Source organism: Rhinopithecus bieti, unplaced genomic scaffold, assembly GCF_001698545.2.
Source record: "Rhinopithecus bieti isolate Rb0 unplaced genomic scaffold, ASM169854v2 scaffold_9981, whole genome shotgun sequence".
Classification (NCBI taxonomy): Eukaryota; Metazoa; Chordata; class Mammalia; order Primates; family Cercopithecidae; genus Rhinopithecus; species Rhinopithecus bieti.
This window is the reverse complement of record NW_016806838.1, coordinates 5,453,600-5,464,452: the sequence shown is the minus strand read 5'-3', so window position 1 is coordinate 5,464,452 and position 10,853 is coordinate 5,453,600.

Genomic DNA, 10,853 nt, shown 5'->3' with positions numbered 1-10,853 from the left:
CCCTCCTTCCTTCCCTCCCTCTCTCTCTCTTTCTTTCTTTCTTTTTTGACGAAGTCTTGCTCTGTCGGCCAGGCGATTCTCCTGCCTCAGCCTCCCCAGTAGCTGGGATTACAGGTGCCCGCCACCACATCTGACTAATTAAGAAAAAATATATATATATATATTTTTTTTTTTTAGTAGAGATGGGGTTTGGCCATGTTGGCCAGACAGGTTTTCAACTGCTGACCTCAAGTGATCCGCCCACCTCGGCCTCCCAAAGTGCTAAGATTACATGTGTGAGCCACCGCACCCAGCCAACATATCAGTGTTCTTTGGCCAGCTGCTCTGTTAGCCCCTCAGGATAGGGCCTGTGCCTAGTCATTGCTTTCCATATTCCCTGTAACACCCAGCCCCAGGCTGGGTGTAGAATAGATGCTCAATAAAGGTTTGTGGATTGACTAGGTGAGCTCTGGGGTAGGGAAAGATACACAGGTCAGTTTGGGGTGATTCTCCAATGCGGAAGCAAAGTCAGGAAGCTGGGAGTGGGTCGTGGCAAAGGTGTGACAGCCGAGGACCAGAGTGGGTTGTGGGAGAGAGCATCCGGGGACAGCCAATGGGAGCTGAGCATTCTTTGCAAAGCAGGAAGCAAGAGAAGGATGAAGAAGGAATTCCACGGAAGAAGTAGGAGAGAAACTTGTGTGAATGGTGTAGTGGTTGGGTGGGGGTGGAGAGTGCAACAGGGGAGGAGTGCAGGGAGGTGAGAAGGCTCCCGGGGTGAAGGCCTTATCAGGTCTAACAGGCAGGCCAGCCCTGTCTTCCCTGCCACCTCCCTTGCCTCCCGTTCACACAGGTGCTCCACACTGCGCCCCATCTGCCAGAGCCACCTTTCTTTCTCTCTCTCTCTCTCTTTTTTTTTTTTTTTTTTTTTTTTTTTTTGAGACAGAGTCTTGCTCTGTCGCCCAGGTTGGAGTGCAGGGATCTCGGCTCACTGCAAGCTCCGCCTCCTGGGTTCACGCCATTCTCCCACCTCAGTCTCCTGAGTAGCTGGGACTACAGGTGCCCACCACCACGCTCAGCTAATTTTGTTGTATTTTTAATAGAGACAGAGTTTCACCATGTTAACCAGGATGGTCTCGATCTGACCTCGGCCTCCCAAAGTGCTGGGATTACAGGTGTGAGCCACCATGCCCGGCCCAGAGCCACCTTTGTCTTAACTATTGAGGAGCCCCTGAACCGCCCCACCACCCCTCTGCAGTGTCATCAGGTCCAGACCTAGGACTCTGCTTGGGGATGGGATTCCCACCTGCTTTTGACTTCCCACTGCCAGCTGTGAGTCCCATGACTGTTTCTAGACTGCCCTTCCCAGAAGGGGTCCCCACCCCTGTTCTTGAGTCCTCAGGGAGACAACAAATAAGAAGACATGAGAACCAGGGGGAACTGCTGAGTCTGATGGAGTAGGGCCGGCTCATATATGCACTCATAAGGAGGTATACAATCTGAGCCCATCCTGCCTTTTCCCTTGCTCCTTTTTCTTTTTTTTTTTTTTTTTTTTTTTTTTTAAAAATAAGACAGAGTCTTGCTCTGTCTACAACCTATGCTGCCTGGGTTCAGGTTCAAGTTATTCTCATGCAAACAAAAGCAACACAGAGGATATTACTAGGTAGATAGAGGAAAACTTAAAAATCATTTATTCTCAAGGAGATGTGATATTGCATTCATGAAATAAGATTAAGATGTTATAAAAATGAACATTCCGGCCGGGCGCGGTGGCTCAAGCCTGTAATCCCAGCACTTTGGGAGGCCGAGACGGGCGGATCACGAGGTCAGGAGATCAAGACCATCCTGGCTAACATGGTGAAACCCCGTCTCTACTAAAAATACAAAATAAAAAAAAAAACTAGCCAGGCGACCTGGCGGGCGCCTGTAGTCCCAGCTACTCGGGAGGCTGAGGCAGGAGAATGGCGTGAACCCGGGAGGCAGAGCTTGCAGTGAGCTGAGATCCGGCCACTGCACTCCATCCAGCCTGGGCAACAGAGCGAGACTCCGTCTCAAAAAAAAAAAAAAGAACATTCCAAGAACAAAATGAGGTCTTAGAAATTAAAATGATAGCAGAAAAGAAAACTACAGCAGGAGGGTTGGAAGTCAAAGAGATTTTCCACAGAATACAGCAAATAAAACAGCAGCAAAGGGAAACAGAAGAGAAAAAATAAAATTAGAGGACCAGTTCAGGAGGTCCAACATCTAAATAATAGGAGGCCTAGAAAGAGAGAATCAGGGAAGAGAAAACTCCTAAGTAACTTAAAAGCATGCCCAAGAATTAATAGACATGAGTTTCTATCATGTCTAACTGAATGGGTCAAAGTGTGTGTAAAAATGTACCTTCACCAAAGCACATCATCATGGAATTTCAGAACATGGCAGACAAGGGAAGATCCTACAAACACCTGGAGCACATTAGAAACAGTATTGGATTGTACAACAACACTGTCATAGAAAATAATGGAACATTGCCTTTGAAGTTCTAAGAGAAAATTGTTTCCAACCTAAAATGCCATGCTCTGCCAAACTATTAATTAAGTGCAGGATAAAAACATGTCGAGACATGCAAATTCCCAGAATGCAGCTCCACTCACCACTTCTCACAATGGGAGGGTGAATGATGTGCTCCACCAAAAACAAGAAAAGGGAAGCAGAGGGTGGGCATAAGGAAAAGGTTAGAGAACCCCATCCCGGGAGGAAAGAGCTACCAGGACAGACTGAAGAAGGCAAAGGCTCTGAAAGAGAGTTCCCGCAGAAGATGAAACTCACAGAATGCCTGACATGTGAACACACTGGTGAGATCTAGTGTACTGTGGGGGACCATTTGGGGTTGAATCCCTAATATGATAATAAAGAAAACTAAGCAAGATGTTGAAAGAAAAGTAATAATAACATACTACGTGGTTTAGCTGTACATGACAGTTAGTCCTAATAATGAAAACATGGAATCCTAATCTAACCAAAAGGGTGGTGTAACCATATTGGGAGAAGGGGAGACAGGCAGGGATTGCTGGGGGAAGGTTACAAGGGGGTGAGCGGGTGAAAGGGATTGAATCCATGTCTGTCATAGAGTGTGGGCTTAATGAGTGCCTGACACTGAAAAATCAAAAGTAGCAAGGCAAATCTCTTTTCAACCCATATGATGCTGAAAGTCGAAAGAATCGCCTAGAAGAATTGAAAGTGGCTGTGTCTAGGGAACAGGCAGGAGAGGCAAGGGCAGTCAGGAGACTCCTGCCTTTCTTAGCAAGCCCAGTGGAACCAACTGATACTCTCAACCGCGGTCCAGAGCCCTCTGTGTTGTCACTCCGTGCTAACTTGTCTGCCTGTCCTCCAGAAGGTGAGAGCCACTAGGACGAGGACCAGACCCCTTCATCCTGTGGCCCACCACCTAGCCCAGAACCTGGCAGACGGCAGTTACAGTTGTGGAATGAATCATTGCAGGTTCAAGCTAGAAGGCAGCTTTCATTGCAACCCTATCATTTTACAGGTTAGAAAACTGAGGCCCACAGAGTAGAAATGACATGTTCTCCAGTCCTGAGGTGGTGAGTCAGGCAAGCAGCTCTCTTGGGGAGAGGACTTAAAGAGAGAGAACAGAGGGAACAAGAGGAGGGAAGATGAAGCCATCCAGAAGAAGGAGGAAGTATTAGAGAGGCTCAGGTGGCTACCAGAATTGTATAACATCACCCAAACCTCTCAAGAGAACAGCATTCCACAGAAGAGGAGGTGGCCACCTGGGGCCCACCAGGGGACTCCTCCCTCTGAGGCCCCACTGGAGCTAAAAGTTTAAGAACACACCCCATGGCTGCAATGCAGGAAGTTGCTACTGCTGCCCCAAACCCTCCTGTTAACACCCAGCAAACTCCAGAATGGATCCTGGAATGTCACTGCAGAAACACTTCACATCTCCACAACCTCACCTGGGAACAAAAGCCACCAAAGGGGCAAGAAAGTGGCCTCCGCCTCGCTTCTGCCTTCCAAATACCACCAAAGGTATTGACGTTAGGCGGAAACTAGTTTCCACCTGAATCCCTATGGAAAGGAAGTTTTGAACAATGTGGCTTTCAGCGTTCCAACATTTCCAGGGAAGCATGGACCAGAGGTTGAATGACACTTCAGATTCTACCACACCCTCTGTTGTTTTCATGCCTTCCCTTCCATCTGAACCTCTGTCCCAGGCAACCGCTCCAGAAACTTCCCTTTTCTTCTGAGGCCTCCAAAGGAATGCCCACCAGCACACTGGTAAACTCATACAGTGTGGTTTAGTGAGGACACCCTGCTTGACATGCCTGGGGACATATTAGCATGCTGAACAGTCGAACTTATCCCTCCCCTCTCGCCCACCAGGGAGAGGGTCCAGCTAATCCAGAGGGAAGAGGGATTTCAGGGTTAGCTTGGTGACCCAAGAAGAAGGTTGGGCAGGATGCCTGAGTCTGAGACGGATAAGGCTGCAGAGTGGTGAGTTCAAGAGAAAGGAAGCAGATGATGCTCTCCCCAAAGGGAGTCTGACGTGATCCCTCAGCTCATGGAATCCAGTGGTTACCCTTCTGAGCCTTTGTTTTCTCATCTGTAAAATGGAGCTGGAGATAACACTCTCATAACACAAAGAAATGTTAAGTGACTGAGGTGATGGATATGCTAATTATTCTGATTTGATCACTACACATATATGCATGTATCAAAATATCACTCTGTATCCTGTAAATATGTACAATTATTACACGTCAACTAAAATTTAAAAACTACAAAAAAGAAATGTTTATTTGTGTAGTTTCTATGCCAAAAACTCCTCAAACTTCAAACAAGAACATGACCAATTTTATATGATCATATCAAACAGTCTCCCTTATTTTTAGAGCGGAATGAGGCAATGGATTTAATTTAGCAAATGGCCGGGGTGGGGGATGCTTAAAATAATTTTTATTATAAAATTTTCATATTAAAAAAAGATAACACTCTCATAGGAATGTTATGGGGAACATTGTGTTGTAAAACAATAACACATGGAAAGCTCTACACAGTGCAAAAATCACTTTCAAATGTGGCGACTTAAAACAGCAGCTAGGCTGGGCATGGTGGCTCACGCTTGTAATCCCAGCACTTTGGGAGGACAAGTAGAGGGGATCACCTGAGGCCAAGAGTTCGAGACCAGTCTGGCCAAGATGGTGAAACCCCCGTCTCTAATAAAAATATAAAAATTAGCTGGGCGTGGTAGTGGGTGCCTGTAATCCCAGTTACTCATTAGGCTGAAGCAAGAGAATCCCTTGAACCTGGGAGGCGCAGGCTGCAGTGAGCGGAGATAGCGCCACTACACTCCAGCCTGGATGACAGAGCGAGATTCCATCTAAAAAAGAAAAAGCAGCTACCTTTGTTTTGGCTGGCATTGCTCATTTGTTTGCATTCAGCTGGCCATTCAGCTGGGGTGGCTGGAAGGGGTGGAGGCTGGCTGACCTTCTTTTTCCAGCAGGGTGGACTGACTTCTTGTGTGGTGGCCCAAGGCTCCAAGGGAATGCAGGCAGAAGCAGCCAGGCCTCTTAAAGCCTCGGCTGGAACTGACACGGCAGCACTTCTGGTGCGTTCTGTTGGTCAAAGCCAGTTCCAAGTCCAGCCCAGAATCAAGGGAAGGGGCAATAGCCTCTATCTCCTGGTAGGCGGAGTGACATGACCTAGGGTTAGGAGAAATTGTGGCTGTTTTTGAAAACAGTGTACCCCGCACGAAAGTTTGGACAAGTGGTAGAAGTCTGGCTTGCCCAATTGGACTAGCACCCTCTCCCAGACTTTCCCAGACCATGGTGACTGTATCACTGGGGTCCTGAAGATGATTTGGTGGACTCTGGGAAGCAGAAAATTTGCATTTTGAATTCCCTTTCAATTCTTCTGACACTATCAAAGAGAATCATCTCAGCTTAGTGCCGCCTGACTGCAATGGTTCTCAAGCATGAGTGAATGAGTGAATCGCTGGTTCAGAATTTAGCAGCATCTGGCAGCAGCAACAGTATTAAAATGTAGCACCTTGCTTTGTTTTTTTAAGATTGCCAAGTGACACTGGCTTTCCATTCCTGAGGGCAATAGTGAGTTAGCTAAATAAAGAGAGCCATTTCAACACAGGCATCAGAGCCCAAGGGCTGCTCCGCTCCAGGCTACAAGCTCTCTTCTGATAACACCTCTTTGTCCCCAGAGAAATACTCAATACCCGCAGACCTCACACCCTTAATCTGTCCTCTTTACCACCCTCACCCGTCAAACATTTCCTCCTCAATATTAAATTCCAGCCCCACAGAGCTTTTGTGGCATATTTACGAGCCTCTCCCAGAAACTTCTCCATGCTGTACTCTTCCCAAACACTCTTCCTACTCTCTCTTCCCATGGAGGATGGTGCAGTGGGTCCTGGGGCCAGACCACCTGGGTAAAGTCCTGGGTCTATCACCTGCCAGACACACCCCACCCCTCACATTTGCAGCCCAGGGTAAGAGTGCAAAGGAGGCCCCCAAATCTATTTCTTGATAGTTAAGAGTTACAAATAAAGCTGTCAACCCATTACATAAACTATGTCCCAGCTTCCTAGCTGGCAAACATATCTTCCTAGTAACCAAAAAATACGTGTGTGTATGCACGTGCACCTGCAGAGCTAGGTTTTTATATGATAAAAGATAGCAAGATGTAACAGTAATTGAATTTATTTATTTATTGAGACAGGGTCTCACTCTGTTGTGCCAGGCTGGAGTACAGTGGTGTGATAGCTCACTGCAGCCTCCACCTCCCTGCTTCAAGCGATTCTCATGCCTCAGCCTCCCGAGAAGCTGGAACCACAGGCATGTGCCCCCACCTGGCTAATTTTTGTATTTTTAACAGAGATGGGATTTTATCATGTTGACCAGGCTGGTCTCAAACTCCTGGCCTCAAGTTATCTTCCTGCCTTGGTCTCCCAAAGTGCTGGGATTACAGGTGTAAACCACCACTCCCAGCCTAAAATCACTGGATTTAATTAATACCACCATGTCTGTGGGTCCTCTCGATGGGCTGGCAATTGGATGAAAAAATCAATAAAACATCTATAATTCATGGGGTATAATATTGTATTCAGTAACATTTCTTGTTCATGCTCTCATTTCAGTAAAATCAGGTATGTTTTTATAATCAAGATTTTTTAATAGTAATATAAAGATTAAAATAAAATAATTGTGCTCAAAATACACATTTAAATGTATTATTATGAATGCATTTTAAGGTAAATGTAATAAAATTAAAAATTAAAATCATTAAAATTTAAATTTTTTAATTAAAAATATTCAGCATTATCTATTACAATTAAAAAGGAAAAAACACAAATTATAATTGATGAATACCAGTTAATTATTTGTCTGTACATGAATACCACACTGTAATTTTATACGTCTTGAAATCAGTTAGTGTTAGTCCTCCTATATATATATTTAATAGAAACAGGGCCTCACTGCGTTGCCTCATCTCAAACTCCTGGGTTCAAGTGATCCTCCCACCTCCACCTTCCAAAGTGCTGGGATTAGCATCCGCCACCATGCCCAGCCCATTTTTGAAAGGTGTTTTCACTGAGTATAGAAATCTAGTAATCCCAGCACTTTGGGAGGCCGAGACGGGCGGATCACGAGGTCAGGAGATCGAGACCATCCTGGTCTACACGGTGAAACCCCGTCTCTACTAAAAAATACAAAAAACTAGCCGGGCGAGATGGCGGGCGCCTGTAGTCCCAGCTACTCAGGAGGCTGAGGCAGGAGAATGGCGTGAACCCGGGAGGCGGAGGTTGCAGTGAGCTGAGATCCGGCCACTGCACTCCAGCCTGGGCGACAGAGCGAGACTCCATCTAAAAAAAAAAAAAAAAAAAAAAGAAATCTAGGTTGACAATTAATTTTTTTCTTTTAGTACTTTAAAGATATCTTCCCATTGTCCTGTGGCTTGCATAGTTTCTTGTGAGAAATATATTGTCATTCATTTTCTTTGTTTCTCTGTGTGAGATGCTTCTTTTCTCTTTGGCTCCTTATAGAAGTTGTATTTGGTTTTCCAAATACAGTTCAATACCAAATATACTGGTTTTCACAATTTTTTTTTTCTTTGTAGAGATTGGGTTTCACTATGTAGCCCAGGCTGCCCTAGAACTCCTGAGCTCAAGTGATCCGCCCACCTTGGCCTCCCACAGTGCTGGAATTATAGGCCACTGTGTGTGGCTTTCTTCATGTTTCTTCTGCCTGGGTTCATGAGCCTCTTGAATCTGCTGTTTTTAGTTTCCATCAAATTTGGATTTTTGCGGGGAGGACATGGTCTCACTCTGTCACCCAGGCTACAGTGCAGTGGCAAAGTCTCAGCTCACTGCAACCTCCACCTCTCAGGTTCAAGCAATCCTCCTGCCTCAGCCTCCTAAATAGCTGGGAATACAGGTTCATGCCACCACATCCAGCTAATTTTTGTATTTTTAGTGGAGACAGGGTTTTGCCATGTTGGCCAGCCTGGCCTCGAACTCCTGGCCTCAAGAGATCTGCCCACCTCTGCCTTCCAAAGCCCTGGGATTATGGGCATGAGCCACTGTGCCTGGCAAATTTAGAAAAATTTTAACCATTCAAATAAAAGTTTTTATCTCCTCACCCTATCTGGGTCTCCAATTACACATGTATTAGATTGTCTGATATTACCTCAAGTGTTACTGATGCTCTGTTTATTCTGCCCCTCCCCCATTTTCTCTCAGTATTTTATTTAGATTTTCTATTGCTATATCTTCAAAATAATTTATTGTATAGTATCTAACCTGCTTTTTACCTACTCTGGTGTATTTTTTATTTAATATACTGTGTTTTTTTATTTATTTGAGATGCTGTATTTTTGTTCCCGGAAATCACATTTTCATTATTATATTAATGATTTTCTCTACTTTCTTGAATATATGAGTCATATTTATGTAATCTCTTTCAATGTCCTTTTCTGCCAATTTCTTCATCTCTTCATTTCAGGGTCTGTTTCTACTGATTGATTTTTCTATTGGTTGTGGGTCACACTTTCTATTTCTTTGCCTTTGTTGTGTTTATTTGTTTCTTTGTTTTTAGATGCTCTTTATCAGATTGAGGAAATTTCTTTCTATTCCTGGTTTTCTGAGAGTGTTTATCACAAATAAATACTGGATTTACCAAATGCTTTTTCTGCATATATTGAAATGATCACATGGTTTTCACTTTTTAGTTTGTTAATACAGTGAATTAAATTTGATTGATTTTCAAACATTAAACCAACTTTGTGTTCCTGAGATAAACCCCACTTAGCCATGGTGATTATACTTTTTATATGTTGTTGGACTTGATTTGCTAAAATTTTGTTTAGAATTTTTACATATATGCTTATGAGGCAATTGATCTGTAGTTTGACAGATGCTGAACATTGTGAACTTTTCATTGTTTGGGGCTGCATTTTGTTGCATTCCTTTAAGTACTGTCAGACTTGGTTCTGGCCACACACTTAACACATTTGGAATCAGATTTTTACTTTTGATGCTTACTTTTGAGATTTGTTAGGACAGATACAGAGGAGCTGTTAGTCTAAGGTTAATTTAGACCTCTACTAAGGCAATACCCGTTTGAGAATTGTACCTGATATCCCATGTATTACAAGCTCTTTTCGTTCTGCCTTTTGGGAACAGAAACTAATCCCAACCCTGTGTGAGCTCCAGGCACTGCTCTGCCTTCTGTGGTTCTTTCCCAGGCCTTTCCTTTCAGGCATGTGCAAATCAGCACTCAGCCAAAGATTTAAGAAGACATCTCTGCAGATCTTTGGATATATGCTCAGCTCCTTCCTCTCTGGTATTCTGCCCTGCAAATTCTAGCACGCTGGCCTCTTGAACTCTGTTTCCTCAATCAGCAAGACTCCAAACTCTGTTTGGATTCCCTGTCCCTGTACTGAAGCCTGCAAACTGCCTCAGGCCGTGAGCTGGAGGTAAGTATAGGGCTCACCCTTTTTGTTTCCCTGTTCTCGGAGATCATGGTCCTGAGCTGCCTTTGTTCAAAGTCTGAAAAATCATTGTTTCATCTACTTTATCTGGAGTCCTAGTTTTTTAAGGCAGGGCAGTAAATCTGGTCTCTGTAACTTCACTATGGCCAGTAGCTGAAGTCTTGCTTTGTTAATAAGTTTGTTTTCTGGGTGGCTATGATGTGCAGAGCCTTCAGACATTCAGACCTCAGGTCAGAGGCCTCTCTGCCTATGCTAAGAGCATTGCTAACTCAATGCATTACTTTGGGCCAGTTACCAGTCCTCTCTGTGCCTGAGTTTTCCCTACTGTCAAATGAAAGGAACAATGATTGTATTGACCTTGAGGGTGGTTGTGAGAAATGAGCAAGATATGACATGTTTAACACCTAAAACAGTGCCTGGCACATAGTGAGTGAATGTTCAATACAGGTAATTATTTCAGGGAAAATCAAGATCGCCCAGCTAGGGCTCCCTCAATCTACCCCCTACCTTCCCTCAGAGAAAGAGAGGTCCTGCTTTTTTCATAAGGCTGTCAAATCCCCTGCCTGATGAGGTAAAAAGATCCTTTTGGGGTGCCGGGTGGGGCAGCTCACACCTGTAATCCCAGCACTTTGGGAGGCTGAGGTGGGCGGATCACCTGAGGTCAGGAGTTCAAGACCAGCCTGTCCAACATGGTAAAACCCTGCCTCTACTAAAAATACAAAATTAGCCGGGCGTGGTGGCGCATGCCTGTAATCCCAGCTACTTAGGAGGCTGAGGCAGAATTGCTTGAACCCAGGAAGCGGAGGTTGCGGTGAGCCGACAGCTTGCCATTGCACTCCAGCCTGGGCAACAAGAGCCAAACTCCATCTCAC